Source organism: Lonchura striata, chromosome 1 (assembly GCF_050655825.1).
Source record: "Lonchura striata isolate lonStrDom1 chromosome 1, ASM5065582v1, whole genome shotgun sequence".
NCBI lineage: Eukaryota > Metazoa > Chordata > Aves > Passeriformes > Estrildidae > Lonchura > Lonchura striata.
In genome coordinates, this window is record NC_140703.1 from 60,093,392 (window position 1) to 60,109,451 (window position 16,060).

Consider the following 16,060-nt stretch of genomic DNA (forward strand, 5'->3'; position numbering starts at 1 on the left):
CATGTCAAACATTATCATTAACAGCTGAATCATATCTAGGAAATAGTTTACAATAACCTGTAATACTTAGCACTGAAGTAGAGTAGGAGTACTGAAAGACTCTGCTCAAGGTGGTAACATTTGGGTAGGCATAATAATTTGTTAAGCTATCTGAATTGCATCATACTTGTTTGTCTGAGAAAGCTGAGCATGGATCACAGAGAGTAGCACAGTCTGAGTGACTGCCTACCTATAGCAATATATTTGAAGAATAAAGGTTTAATATTTCCACTGACCAGAATTTCAATGCTCACATTACAGCTTCATGAAGATTTATCAGCTGGCACTGTATAAATCCTTCAAGGATTTTTTTTCTGCTATCCCCAAGCAAGCAGTGAGAAGTAATTATGTTACCTGAGAGAGGAAAAAATGAAGGCACGATAAAAGTTTGAGGGTTTCGTAAGGTATTCTTTGGCATAAAAAATGAGCAGCAAAGAGTACTGTTTTTGCTGTTGGTGTGGGATGATTTTTGGGGATTTTTTTCACACCTATTGTTCACCTTCCAGCTCTATTACCAGTTTAACCTCCATGTCAAATTCCTCTTCTGAAACGCTTCTAATTCCGTTTTGCCTTAGCTTCAATACTAATTGAAGCTGCTGTTAAGGAATACCTTCATTTCAGGTAGCTTGGAGTGGGGCTGTAGATGCAGTGAAGCTGCAGGTTGGGCTTTAGGTGGCTGGAGCCCAAGGCAAGAGGTCATGAACTGCAGACCCTTTGCATAACAAAGATCCCAGGAACCTGTGTCTCAGCCAGGGGAATGGACAATGAGAGGTACAGCAAAGCTGCGTATTCTGTAGGAAGAGCTGAGACTTTGACACACTCAGAATACAAGCCCAGGGCTCCTTGATATCCTCCCTAGGAGCACCAGCTCAGGCTATTTCTGCATTACTACCCCTTGAATAAATGCCTATACAGAAAGAGACATCTCCCGTGGGAAACCTGAGATTGAACTCATGAGGAAATTTGGTCTGACTGAAGTGGGTATGTGAGGAGCCAAGGGGGACACTGGAGCCACCCTCTGCAAAAGGGCTGTCATCCCAGCAGTGTCAGTCTGGGCTGGTGGGAGTGGCACTGCCAAGGAATCTCTTATGTGATCAGTCTGGGAAGTTTCCTTAACACTACCACACTGACTTCAGTTGAGGTGAGCTGCTGCACTGACTTTTCTGCAAGGAATTTGTTCAACATTTTCCTAAAGAGACCTGAAGTTAGTCTCCCAACATTGTGATGCTTTTTGCATGGAAATTTCAAAACCCACACAGGTCAAAAAGTAGAAAATATACCACAGAGAATACTGTGGAGAACATTCCTGTATGGGCAGGAAGATGGACTGCTAGACTTAATGAGTCCTTCGGTACTGTGACAACTTCTAAAAGACCATGTGAAATGCTGATATTCAGAGTTGGAAGTGTGATTTTAGTTCTGGATCAGTTTTAGTTCTGGATCAGTCTTCATTGGATACCTCTGCACTCACAGTGAAATGGGAAGACATGTATCTATGTATGTAAGTGTTTATCAGCTGCTAATCTTAACTTGGTCAGTGTCACTACTTGGACTCTTTGTGTTCTTAGGGAAAGTTGCTTCTGGAAATGACATTACAATTGCTGTAAAACTGAAGTCATTCCTGGAAAACACCTCCAAGTATCTGTGATATCTCAGTCACTTTATAGCATGTTAAATTATTTATAGTTCATAGCATTGCAGGTGGAAAATACTATTTCCATTGCATTGCAGTGATTGCTGATCATCAGAGAAATGCATAGCATTGCTGTTCATCTCTGTGGTAGAGATACATTTTCAAATATTCATAACTCTGTGGAAGAAATATTTTAGCTATGAAATTCTACAGAAGCATTCAGTCTGTAAGTTCTTGTGTAGATACATTAACAAAGCCACTCGGGAAGGGAAGGGAAGGGAAGGGAAGGGAAGGGAAGGGAAGGGAAGGGAAGGGAAGGGAAGGGAAGGGAAGGGAAGGGAAGGGAAGAAAAGAAAAGAAAAGAAAAGAAAAGAAAAGAAAAGAAAAGAAAAGAAAAGAAAAGAAAAGAAAAGAAAAGAAAAGAAAAGAAAAGAAAAGAAAAGAAAAGAAAAGAAAAGAAAAGAAAAGAAAAGAAAAGAAAAGAAAAGAAAAGAAAGATTTTTAGTAGGAAAAATCCGTTTGTTTCTGGTTCCACAGCTCCCAGGGATTTGTACATGATTCATTTTTACTTGTGAATATACTCAGTTTAGCTAGTATTTCAAGTCTAACATTTTGAGGATCATGCAAAAAATTCAACTCATGCATTTATTCCTCAGAAAGACCTCTTGAAATATGCCTTCCTGCTTTTCTTGCTATAGTGATCACTTTGGGATGTGCAACTCTCTATCCTACCCAATCCCTTTTAGGTCTCTTTCCCAATGCCAGAGGTCTTGGAAAAGACAGACAGATGACTTAAGTTGCAGAGTCTAACACAAGTGATCAAATGTCTTATTATTATGAAAAGTTAAAAAAACCCCAAACACAAAAACAATCCAACAACACAATTAATTTTTCTCAGGAAATTTCTACTTCGTTTCAACTGCAGTGCTGTTGGCAGTAGAGTGATAATTAGACTGTACACATCCATAAATGAGCTCTTTCTGAGTCCTTCTGTGTTTAGTTTAAGCATCTAGCCTTCTAACAGCTCACAGTTGATCTGACACATCTCTTTAGTCTCTTCAATACAGCAGAGGGACGTGGCAATAGTGTGATAGAGCCCTGGACTTCTCTAGTCAAAGCAATGTCCAGGATAAGGACATGTAGGAGCCTTGAAGCATCAAAAGATTTGGGGAGAATCTTCACTGATTCAGACTGAATGCTTGTTAGTTTTTCCATGCAGCAGCAATGGCTCAGCTGTCCTGTAAAGCAAATGTATGCCAACAATAGCACAATTCACAAAAGGAATTTCTGAGACACCTGTCAGAAAGTCTAGCAGTATCTAAATTGCAATGACACAAGAATTAGGCATCTCTCTGGACTTACTAGGAAAGAAAAGAAGAGATAAGGAAATGAAGAAAGTGTAAAGAGAACATGACAGTGAACAGGGTGGCAAAAATACCCTGTTCTCCATAAAGTATTCAGAAAACTTTACGTCATCCCACTGATGTTTTTCTTTTGAAAACCCAGTTTTAAAACCATGTGTCTTTAAGGGACACATTTCCTAAACTACAAATATAAATATATTTTTAATTTCTCCTGAATAGTGAATGCAATAACCCATCTCATCTAGGCAAGTGTAACTGTATTAAATCTTTCATGTGTAACAGTTACATCTTTCTGAAAAATACAACAGGTTTCTTAACACCATCAGTGACTCTGAAGGTGTTTCATGGCAGTAGTTTAGTATTTTCCTGAGACTAATATATTTTAATATTATATTTTCTTTATTTTTTTGCTATCAGTGAATTCCCCCTCTTGCCCAGAAATTCCATGTTTGAAAGTCTAGTTGAAATTCTCATTTCAGTTAACCAAACATTTTGTGAGTTTTTCATTATCAGTGGATAATGAAAAAATACTGACAGCACAAGGTTCTTTCCCTATACTTGCAAAAGTCAATATGATATCACCATAGTTATCATCTTCTCTTCATTTCATGAGCAATGCAGGAGTTCCACTTCAAACATTTTAACACTGCACCAAATCAGATTAGAAAAATGGAAGAATCTGAAGGGGTGGTGTCTCTTCTTTGTGGGCCTACAATCTTAATTTGGCCCACAATTTTTCAGAAATAAGATGTTAATTGAAGTATATCACTTAGCTATTCAACACAGAACTCTGTGTACACATTGTTTAATCTGTCTGGGATTTGATCTAAACCACACAGAAATATATATTAAAGACAGAATCTTTAATGATTTACCAAGCTTCAGAACTTCCTATCCCACTTCATAATCCATGGAAAGATGAATTTGTTCCTTTTCATGGTGTAGGCTAGTAGTCATGAAACAACCACAGCCAATAGATCTCAACTGCTGTCTTAATAACTTCTCAAAACCAGTTTATCATCACAGGGGTGATCCTTGTGTTAGCCAGGTGAATGTCCAAAATACATCAATGTGACTGACCAATAAAACCCCAAAAGTGAAGAAAGCTCAGAAGAGATGGAAATGTGTCTATAGAATTCAGCGTATGATGCAGGATGTGACTGACCACAGCTGTTACCTAGAACCTGACTTGTATTTCAACACAGAAGGGACTGGAGATTGCCTTTAGAGTTTTAGCTATCCAACAGCTGAGTTGGTCAGTTGATGGTGTATTTCTCCCTGAGTTCATTAAAAGCATTTCAACATCCCTCTAAGTTAGAAATCCCCAGTACAAGGAAAGTGAGTAAGTCCAACATAATATATAAAAAATAGACAACTATGAAAAGAATTTTGTATTGAACAGTGGGCTTGAGCTGTCATTAACCTACATAATCCTTTCAGGCAACTGGGAACACCCAGGGTCATGACAGTAAAAATATTATAGAAGTCAATAATGGAAATTGCATTGGTAGCATGATTGAACTATGTATTGCAATTACTACAGCTTACAGTTGTCATTGTGATTTCAATATATTTTATATTACTCTCCTAAATCAGAAATCCCATGTAAGACCTATAACCTACAAGTAAGCAAATTTTAGGGTAAACTTCATTAAACACCCTCCATGTGTTGAATATCTAAAACAACCTTGTCAGAGAGTGTTGTACTCTGACAGTCAGTAATAACTTGACTTTAGGCCCAGTTGGCCATAAGTTTTTTTCACTTCTTCCAGAGCTCTACTGTTCCAAAGTTGAGATATATTCAGGTGTGGGTAATTTGACCCACATGTAACTTTTATTCCATCAAAGAAGTCGTGCAACAGAAAGTAAACTATAAGGATTTTTATTCCTTTAAGGCTTGTTTAGTTCTTATTTAAAGCACTTTTTGAAAGTGTACTTTAAGGCATTATGTAAAAGGAAATTATTTATTCAGTGCAGGAATGCTAACTCAAAAACATTTTTTTTCCACAGATAGATTGTCTCTAGTTATCACTTTCTATTCACAGCAGTACAAATTTCTGTTCAAAAAAATAGAGGTTATGTAAGGAAAAAAAAAAATGTAGTGTCCTTTACAGAGGCATCTCTTAATAAAAAACAATGGGTATTGTGCAAACCAGCGTTCTACTTAAGAACTGTTGGATACTAAATCCATTTGGTATCACACAGATCAAACACGGGTGATTAATTACAGACCTAATAGGAAAAATAAACAATCTATCCTCAGTGCAGAACAGTAAGCATATATCTTCTTAATCACAGTGGGATTATAACATCCTGCTCTCCACAGGTGTGTAACTTGGTGTCACCAGCATCTGTCATGAATCATATAGAGTTATTATTCTCATTTTACAGTGAATAGAGATGAAAACAACTATAAAATATTTGATTCCTGATTACACTAAAAGGAAAAAAATAGTTATGTACAATTTGGACTATAATATTTCTTTTTTGTTGTCTCATTTTGGCAATGTTTTTTCCAGCTATTATCATCATTATGCAACACATAAATTCACTTATCACTGGCACCTAAGCTTATTAACTAAACAGCAATTATACTGCTATTGAAGGACTACAGTACAGCACATAGGTAACACATTTTCTTTTCTTACTATGCTGTGGCATTTCCATTAAGAACAAGATGTAAGCAAAGTATATTTCACCTAAAAAAATAGACTTTAAGGTTTTGCTCTGAACTCTGGGTTTTGGTTTTTTTTTTCTTTTGTTTTGTTTTGTTTTGTTGGGTTTTTTTAACTTGAAAGCTGGCTTTTTCCCCAGCATTTTGTAATAATTTTTACTTTAGCCTGATAAACGCCACCACTAGATGCCAAATTGGAAGTTATGTTCTGTTGTAAACACTCTGTATATGCTACAAACTAGAGGAAACCTTAAGTTACTCAGGATCCAGGCTATCACTTCCATCATTACCACACTGCCATTTCTGCTGCATTTTGCTAGAGGAAAACACAGCATGTTGGGTGTGACAGTGAGGAAGGGGAAGGTACTTCAGCTCCATGTCTCCTTGCCACCCCAGGCAAAGACTGTTCCAAGTAATCACACACACAGAATACCCTTTTGGGCTTCCCCACATGCCTTTATCTCTCTGTGCTACTTTGTGGGCATGTGGTTGAGCTTTTTTGACAAAACTGATCTGTTGTATCCCTGAATTATGTTTATGGAATTTTAAAGCCTGTATCCATCCAATGCAAGGAAATTGGTTTGTGACCTTGTTGCAAACTTATACTCTAGGCAATGCATTTTGTGCTGTTCTTGGTAATTCAGTGACTCAGAACCCAACTCAAAATTCAACTAAATGTGTGAAAAAGTCTTAATTTTCTCATTATATTTGCATATATATGAAGCAGAAGTGGATTTTTCTGTTTGAATCTGATCCATGAAGCTAAAGTGATTCCATCCTTTAGCACAATTTACTTGATTTTGACAAAGTTTGAGGAAGATGGTGGTTTTCTTTCTTATTTATTCCAACACAAGATTATCGTGGATTGGTGGTAATCAATTTAACTATATTTAAAACACCTATATATATATGAAAGAAGAAAGTTCTTGGAGATAAGATCTGTACTTAAACTGTTTGTGCCTTCAAAATAAACACTTGTAGAACAAGAGTTCTTGTCAGTTTGTCTGTCATTTATAACTAAAGTGCTTGGCAATTGACTCGGAAGAGAAAAAATTAATATGCTGATTCGGGTAAAAGAAGTGGCAAATACCAAATTCACCCACTTTAATAATGGAAAGCCAGCATTCAGTTAGAGTTAGCTGGTTATGTTCTGCAGGTTCCGCTCATACTGCAATTATTCTTTCATTTTGTTTTGAGTGAAAGAGCATGGTGTCTAGTTGTATTATAAAATGAATCCTTTCTGTCAGTTTTGCTTTTCCTGCTCCATAGATTCCTAATGATGGGGTTTAGTAAGTGTAGAGAAAGGTATATACTGTTTGGGAAGCAGTACTTTTTCACACAGTAAGATTCAACATCCTATATGAGGAAGATGCAGTAGTCCAGACTCTGCAAATGTGGTGTAACTAGACCTGCTCTTTCTTTTTGTTTTCCTTTCCCTTTCTCATACATAATCCCTGTCCTGGCCAGTTGTATAATAGCACTTTGTGGAAAAGCCATGTTACTAACTGGCTGAAAATCTGATTAAGTGCAGACAGATCCTAAGGCTAGGAAGACACAAATGTATTTAGTAACTATCAGATTACAGTTTATTTGGTTCCAATGCTTTTTGTATATTCCATGCCTTCAACAGCAGATCTTTAACTACTTACATCTTGTTGACTCAGCATTTTTAAACATATGCACAGATAAAAAGAACATCTGTGTATAGAGTTTTCTCAATGATGACTGAAGTTCGTATATTTTTAGAGTGGAAGGTTATATTCATTTAACAAGGTTTTGATACTTTAAAGTAGGACCTTACTGGTCATCTCTTACCCCTTTATTTCAATTCTGGTAACCTAACAAAATCAAAACTTAATTGTAAGTACTTACCTTGAACAAAACAGATCAATCTGTTCCTTTAAATGTGTCACATGAGAACAGCAGTCAAATCTAATTGAGTTCAAAATTATGTGGCACAACTACTATCATATTTTCCCTAAGATAGGTTCAGTCAATACCTTTACTACTTTTAAAAAGAAATATTTTATTAAAAAGGTTGATTACGTTTTTTTTCACCAGATGACTCATGGCTATTACAAATAACTTGTATAGGTAGAGTTTGGATCCATTAAAAGTATAAAAATCTAAGAACATACTTTTCTTTAACTTGAAGCTTCTGCTTTTGCCTTGAATCTTCTGAGTCCGAGCTCACACTCAGATCATCAGTCTTACTACCATCTCTAACAGCCCCTGAAGTGTGCTACAGACTTGCAGGTGATTATATAAAAGTTAAAATAAGATGGGTTTAGAAGGATTAAGTGATTCCATATGTTATCTCAAAGACCTGTAGTTCAAGACAGAACAGCTCAAATAATTCATTGCTTTTTTCTTTGATAAAAATGTAGGTTTTAACCTTTTGGGAAGTCTTTTTCTACAGTGTCAGCAGCAGTTCTAACCTGTCAGTTCAGCAGTACTTCACAACTACTGCAGTTCACTTTCTGTGTGATAGGGAAAAGAGAAGTGAGAATGATACTCAAGCTCTTCCAGGACCGTGAAAAATGCAAGATATGAGTGACCATATCTTGCTATGAGATATTGAAACTATAAGGTTAGTTTCAAAAAACAGTTGAATGAGGGCAGCTTCAAGGCTTCAAGGCAGAGCAGGTAATAAATAGAAAAATGATTACAAAATGAAAAAGTTCCTCTGTGATGTGAGAACTGGTTCAGGGGACATGGGCTTAATGACTTCCTCTGTCATAGACTGCCTCAGAGACTTTAGGAAAATTACCTAATCTCTTCTGAGCCATGATATAGAGATAGTACATTCCTTTTATTTTTACTTTTTTTTCCTTTCCTTTCAATTTAAATTCAAAAAGAATATGTCTTATGATACACCTGCAGACATCTTTTAGCATTGTCTCCCATAACTTTCTTATTGAAAAAATAAAGTACAGACTAGATAGATGGACAGCAGGAATCAAACAAGTATTCTTGTGAGAACAGGCCAGTGTCTTCCCTGTGCTGGACATAGATGGTTCCAGTAAATTTCTGCCAGCTCCCCAAGGGACCCACCACACAAAACACAGCTGAGCCCATCAGCAAAGGCGGCCATGCCTTTGTAATAGTATACTTAAGAAAGACAAGGAAGCACTGGAGAGAGGGAAAGAGAAGGGAATTAGAGAGAAACACCACACTCAGGTGAGCAGGACATGCTCCATGACAGGGCAGGCATGCCTCAGCAGGGACAGCAGCTTGTGGAGGACACAGCAGAAGAAAATTTTCCCTAATGGGAATATGATATATGAACAATCCCATACCAACAAAGTTACACCTTCAAAGGGATTGGACCCTGTAGAAGAAGAGTGAGAAAGGAGGAGCAGCCGAGAAAAAACCCTACCATACCTTACAGTGGCAGTTGTCTCACTGAAAGGACTCAGTTTAAAATACAGCTTGGGAAAAGCAGAGGGTTTTTTTGTAAGTATGTGCTTGTCTCCTTCTTTTTTTTTCTTTTCCAATAACCTAATCAGTACTCAAATATCTATATCATATGGAAACATACTAAGTTGCATTCCTCAGAGTCATGTATCTACTGCCTATGTCAGTAACTGCTAAGTGATGTCTATGCCCCATGAGCTTTCTCATTCTTCCTATTTGCCTGTCAGAGTTAATGCAGCATCTGGACAATACTCTTAATTATTTTTTATATGAGTATTTGTTTCATATATTAAATAAAAAGCATCCTAATAGGAATTATGAGTCCACAAAAGTGGAAAATACTTTTTATAGAAGGAACCTTTATTTTTATACTGAAGATGACGGTAAAAACCTTGCTTGTAGGCAACTTACTGCCTCCAGGTGTGCAGATATCAAAATTAATATATCCTGAACAAATATCTTCTAGAATATTCATCATACAAGAAAGGCAGATCTTAGAGGGTAAAATACTACATTCTACGGACTTTATTAATTTGTTCAGTATTAGCCACAGACATTTTCTATAGCCATTCTTCTCAAAATATTAAACCAGCCCCTTAGACCTGATTCATTTTCCCCTATCCTCTGTAGGTATGTTTAGTGAAAAAAATAGATTTATTATTAGATTAATGGTGTAGACTCTGTTCAAATGTTACAGCTCATACCATTAAGGACTACTGACATACTGCAAAGTTTTATAGTAGCATAGTCATTTGGAAACTTGGATTCTTAGCAGAGACCTAACATTCAGCTGCCTTGATGACCAAACTCAGTAATCCCTATTCAAGCAGATAATGATGCATTTCTCTAGATCGTATAATATTACAAAACCCTACAATAAAAGTGCAAAGTATTAGAATAAATACAGTTAATCTACAGTAATGAGGAATCAATCTTATTTTTTGGGTAGGCTGAATTTTTTTCCTAAAGTTTACATAAAAGTGGAAATGTTTCACAGCTACATGAGAATATAACTTGGAATTATTTCAGGTCTGTTTCTCTAAAGCATTTTCTGGTCTTCTACTTGAATTTAAGCAGGTTTCTAATTAAAAAAAAAAAAAGTACCTAATTCTCCACTCATTTTACCTGTGTAACCAGAATTCTTCTGTCAAAGACAGTAGCTATGCCTCTTCATATTTATATCTGAATAAATCCAAATTAATTAAAAGAACCTTCCTAGGAGTATTGTTAACACTCTACTTCCTATCAGAATCTTAATAAAAATGTAAAATACATCTTTTCCCCGAAAACATAAACAGGATTACTTGCTCTAAAATGTATGGCATAAATTGGGCCAAAAATCTGTTCATTTTTCTCCCTGTTTTGTCCTCATCATATCATAGCTGTGCCTTTCTAATAAGAATGAAGTATGTAGCCTCTATATTTTTCCTCTTAATTATTTTCTAATTTCTTGACTGCTCTGTACCTTTTTATCTTCTGAATTCTTTTTATGTCTCAGCATCATTCCTGCTTTCACCTTCTCTATTCCTGTTTCACCTCACTTTATCTTCTCTATCCTATTTGCTCCTCTGTATTTTTAAACAGCTCACTGATAGATGTCTATAGATTAATATTCCTGTCTCTCCTTCTCATTTTGGTGTTTCTATCAGCCAGTTATCCTTTGAAGTATTCCCATGTTTGCTTAAACTCAAGGGCCAATATTATATGAGTAAATATAAAACTCTGTCTGCCTTTGTGTTATAAAGCTGCCTTTGACTTTTGTAGCCGTTTTATGTTTTGCATTTAGTTGAGATTTAGGATCTGGGAGTACTTCAAATATTTAAGATCATTGGGAATTTAGGAAAGAGTATGGATATAAAACACCTAGAAGAAAGTGAAAAAGAAAAAATTTCCTGGACTCTGGGTTATGCAGAAAAAGTTTAAGAAAAATAGGCAGTGGAGCCCTACATTTCCAGAGAACTCTATTTTAAATATGCATCTTCCACTTTCTACTCCTTTGTCCTGTGGCACTCCATTGTGCTGTGAAACACAATCTGCTAAAGCAAATGAGAAAATGCCAGGGCATTTGAAATGTAGTTCCTGTGTCACACAGGGGCATCACCAAATCCTCAGTGGGTACAAATCATTAGGACTCAAAGATGAGAACTATGATATTTTGCATCACCTGAGTAGCATTTCTCCAGGTAATTTAATTTCTCCAGAGATGAACAATACATTCTACAGAGTGTACCAGGTGGACCAAAGCCTGGATTTCTGTGCCCAGTCTAAAAAATAACTATTTCAAGCTCTTATATAGGTCTGCATATACACACAACACATATATAGACACAAATAAATCTATTATATAGCATATGAAAAATGTACAGATAGCTTATGTTATCTGTAAATGTTCTATAACAGATGAAATGAAAATGAAAAATGTCTATAACAGATCTCAGTATTCATAATTTATAATTAAGATGTGCATTTCAGCCTTACATTAAAGTTGATAATATTTGGCATCTTTTTGATCTATTCATGACTTCAGAATTTGGGAACATGCAAACTAGAATAAGGTAATGTGTTTGTTCAAGGCATAAAATGGGAGTTGTGTTAATCATACTGATGTTTTTCATTGTGGTGCTAGATGTTCAAATGCAAAAAAAAAATATTCAGTCCTATTTTTTATATAATTTTTTTTTTTTCTAACTGACTTCAGTGTCCATTTCACTGACCTTAGACATTAAGGCTGAGAGTCAACTTCACACTATAAAAACCTGGGCCAGGATTCATTTACTGCTGACATGTATATTAAGATAGGTTTTAAGTGTGAGTCTTCGACTCCAAGTCCACATTTCTACTGGAAAGTGATCTTTAGTCAGTAGAGTTGAGTAGTGAGAGAGCTTTGACCAATTGTGGGTGGGTATTTTCAGGTAGGTTTAGTTGTTTGATAAACTCCTAGCAAGTGAACTGAGTTAATACTGCCTCCAGAAGTGAGGTAGAGCATACATATCAGGTAGAAGTTGGGGCAGGATGGGGGATAGAGATGTGTCTTAGGCTTGTGTTGAAGGAATAATGTCTTATATGAAAGGCTGGGGATATTTAGGTTACATTTGTAAGTCTTTATGAATGAATTGCTGGCTAAAAACTAAAGGTATCACTATGTAGGAATGTGAACCTCTACAGGGAAATGAAAAAAGATAAAATACATTATTTGTGGATATTGGCATTATCCACATTCAGTGGTTATTGATGGAAAAAGAAAAAGAAAGGAAGAAGACAAGAAGGGCATGCAAAGTTTCTGGCATGAACTACTAAAGCTAAAGCAGCTGCAGGCTTCAAAAATTAAGTTTCATTCTCTCTAACCTTTACCTACTTTCTCCTAGAAGCCCATTTTTGCTCTACCTTCTATAACAGCTGCAAATCTCAGTGTGTGCTGCAGTTCTGTTGCTCTAGGTGCTGCTGATTTTCTTGCACCATTGGAAGCTTACAAACTTGAAAGCTCACCTCTTTCAGCAACATTATCTCTATATTTAGTATTTTTAAATTGCCACATATTTATATTAAATGACTAAAAATAACGCTAAACAAGAAAAGAAACAAACTCAAATCCTCTTGCAGCATGACAGTTATATTTTTGAGAAAGTGAAAATTATTAAAAGCTAACATAACTCAATTTGAAAACAAGGACAATTTCAGATTTGGTATTTGAGTAGCTAGTCTGCTTTCAATTTCCATTACTAGGCCCAAATCTTTCCTCAACACATGGTTCTGCAGGAAGTAGTGTGCCACCTGGACCCCAACTGTTCCTCCAAAAAGATACAAATCTTACACAGCTCCAGTGAATACTTTGGAACTTAGGGTGTTTCAAAGACATTTGATACTTCTGTGTAGAAAACATAAAATCCTGCTGTTTGTTTTTTTTGTTGGTTTTTTTTGGTTTTTTGGGGTTTTTTTTGTTTGTTTTATTTCTTTCTGAATATAGCTAAGCAAAGATTTCTTTTAGAAGTTCTATGCACAGCACTTGGCAAACCATTTGATCATATCAATTTAGTTTAAACAAAAATTTTAAGCCCTCCATAGGGAGCGAAAACGTTTATCTGAATGCTAATAGATAAATTGTATTCTTGAGGCAGGGGTTAAAAACCTTGAGCTTTGTGTTTCACTTTGTTTTGTTTCTGTCCTGAAATCTATTCTTAAACAAATCAGGCAAAAAACACACCTTACCAAGCACCATGGGGAAATGAATATAGGGATTCCTAAGTATTCTCCTAGTTTGTATGCATGATTCACAGTCTGGTGGCAAAAATCAATTTGTCTCTTTAAAAAGGTCCCCTTGGGGCTAGAGGAATGCAGAGCTGTAATGGTTTACTGTCTTGAGAGCCTTTGTCTGATGACAAACAGAACTGGAATTGACAACAGAGAGTTATAGTCATAAGTAAAATTATTCCTGCGTTATGGCTTTTTCCCTCACCTGGCTTTGCAAAACTGCACCTGAAAAACAGTGCATCTGTGTCATTCATGTAGTCACCTCGATTGCATGCTTCCATGGTATTTACAGGTACTGACAGTGCTTGCATTTTTCTATCCATTAATATGTGCTGATACTCCTTTGCAAATCAAGCACTCTTCTGTCTGCACAACTGTACAGGCATTGGTAGATATTCAACCATGCACAACAGAGAACCCCACTGAGAATGTTCCAACCTTTATGTCACACAGTGAAGCATATGAAAGAAAAAGTGCATGTCTGCACACATTTCATTACCATACAGGCAGCATCAGAGACTGGAGAGAGCATTAGGCATAAACTCAGAAAATAACAGGTTTTATTCACAGTTCAATCCACTGTATTGCTTTAGACACATACTATTACCTGTCTGAAACTTCCCTGTACTAGATCTTATTTTCTTTAATTGAAAGGTAAAAATTTTAAAGATCATCCCTTTTTACTCTAGCTAATGCAGAGGACCTTCTGTCTCTTACAAGTTATTTTTGTATTACAGTTAAGATTCATCAGTAATACCATCCCCAGTTTAATGTCTGTCTGCCAAATGCCAGTGGAACATTGCTAGTTGATACAACACAAAGGTTTAGCCCAATGCCAGAGAATTTTTTAAAGCTTCTTGCTTTTTATCTACAAATAAAATACATTACCTCCTAAATTTGGCACTGAAATTAACTAAGGCTTCAAATATTAAACGTGGGCATGGGAAATCACAGACTGTGGCAATGAAAAAATACTGGACTGGTCAGGAAACCTTTTGAATTCTTATTTGTTCTGATTGAAAATCTTACAGTCACTTGTATATTTTGTAATAAAGTTGTTGTGGTTTAACTCAGCTGGCAACTAAGCCTCACACAGCTGCTCACTGACTCACTCCCCACCCATGTGACGGGGGAAAACAGTGGGAGATTAAAAGTGAGAAAACTCATGGGTTGAGATACAGTTTAACAGGTAAAGCCAAAGCCGCACCCACGAGCAATATAAAGTATAGAGTTTTCCCATGGGCAGACAGGGGTTCTGCAGGAAAGCAGGGCCCCACCCTATGTAACAGTGACTGGAGAAAACCAATGCCTTCAGTCCAAACACCCTCTCTTTTTCTTCTTCCCTCCAGTTTTACAGTCTGAGCATGATACCATGTAGAGGGAATATCCCTTTGGCCAGTTCTGGTCAGCTGTCCAGGCTGTGTCCTGTCCCAGCTCCCTGTGCAGCCCCAGCCCTCTCTCTGCTGGGGTGGAGTGAGAGGTCAAAAAGGCCCCAACTCAGTGTCAGCCCTGCTCAGCTGTAACAAACACATCCCTGTGTAAAAAGCACTGTTTTTGTCACAAAAACAAAACCAAAATAACAACAAACAAAAATTATAAAACAGCCCCCTGCTAGCTACTACAAAGAAAATTCATTCTACATCAACCAAAATCTGCAGGAAAGTGTAACTAAAAATAAGTATTTTTGAAAACAAAAGGAAAACTGAGAGAAGAAGAAATTATCAAGAAAACTTCCTTTTCCCCCCCTTGAATATGAGTTTGGTCAAACCAGAAGTATACCAATTCAATAAAATGGAAACTCTGACTATAGAACCTTGTTTCAGTTGAAAAATGGAGAAAGATGCTTACTAACAAATAAAAAGATTTCTGTCCTCCATTCAGGTACTCAGGGCGATAAAGATCCAAGTTTACATTATGTGCAGCAATAGGCTGTCAGTGTACAGATGATAAGTTCTGTTGGCACTGGATGCAGAAAAATAATTCAATACAGAATTAGTATGGTATTATGCACAAGGATATTCTGGATTGATTGTACAACCAGATGTTGTGTGAATTCAATCAAGAAATGTTTTTTGTCACCTCTTTTCAAACAGACATGCCAGCTTCATTCCCAGTTGAGATGAGAATAGGAATCCATTGCTTACTCTATTAACAATAGACAATTTTTCTAATAATGAATAGATTTTTTTCCAGTCTTCTGATGAAATTGTTTAGTGCCAGATATAGCTGTGATTTTTTTTTAAATTTCGTTTTCTCTAGAGAGGGAGCAAGAGTTTAATTATTTAGGCCTGAGGAACTTGTTTTGAATGCATCTGAAACAGAAGTAAAGTACTCAGTAGCATACACCCACAGATAATATTACAGCTTTATCTTACAGAAGGCATACACCCTGGTTAAAGGCTAAACAGGAGATAAGTGAAAAAAAAAAATCAGCATCATACAAGTATACTTTAATTCAATGAAAATCACTCAGTCCAGGTCAACTAGAAGATATCACTGGTGAGATTCATTGATATCAAAATACATGTGTACTCACATGTGTTTTCTCTGTTTGTATACTAAACAATATGCACTGAAAGCAGAAAAGAAATGTTTAGAAATCTAGAAATACTTTTTTTTCTAAATTATGCAGTATTTTCTTCTCTAAATTTAGCCTTTTATTTATTACCTCAGGCCCACTGTGGG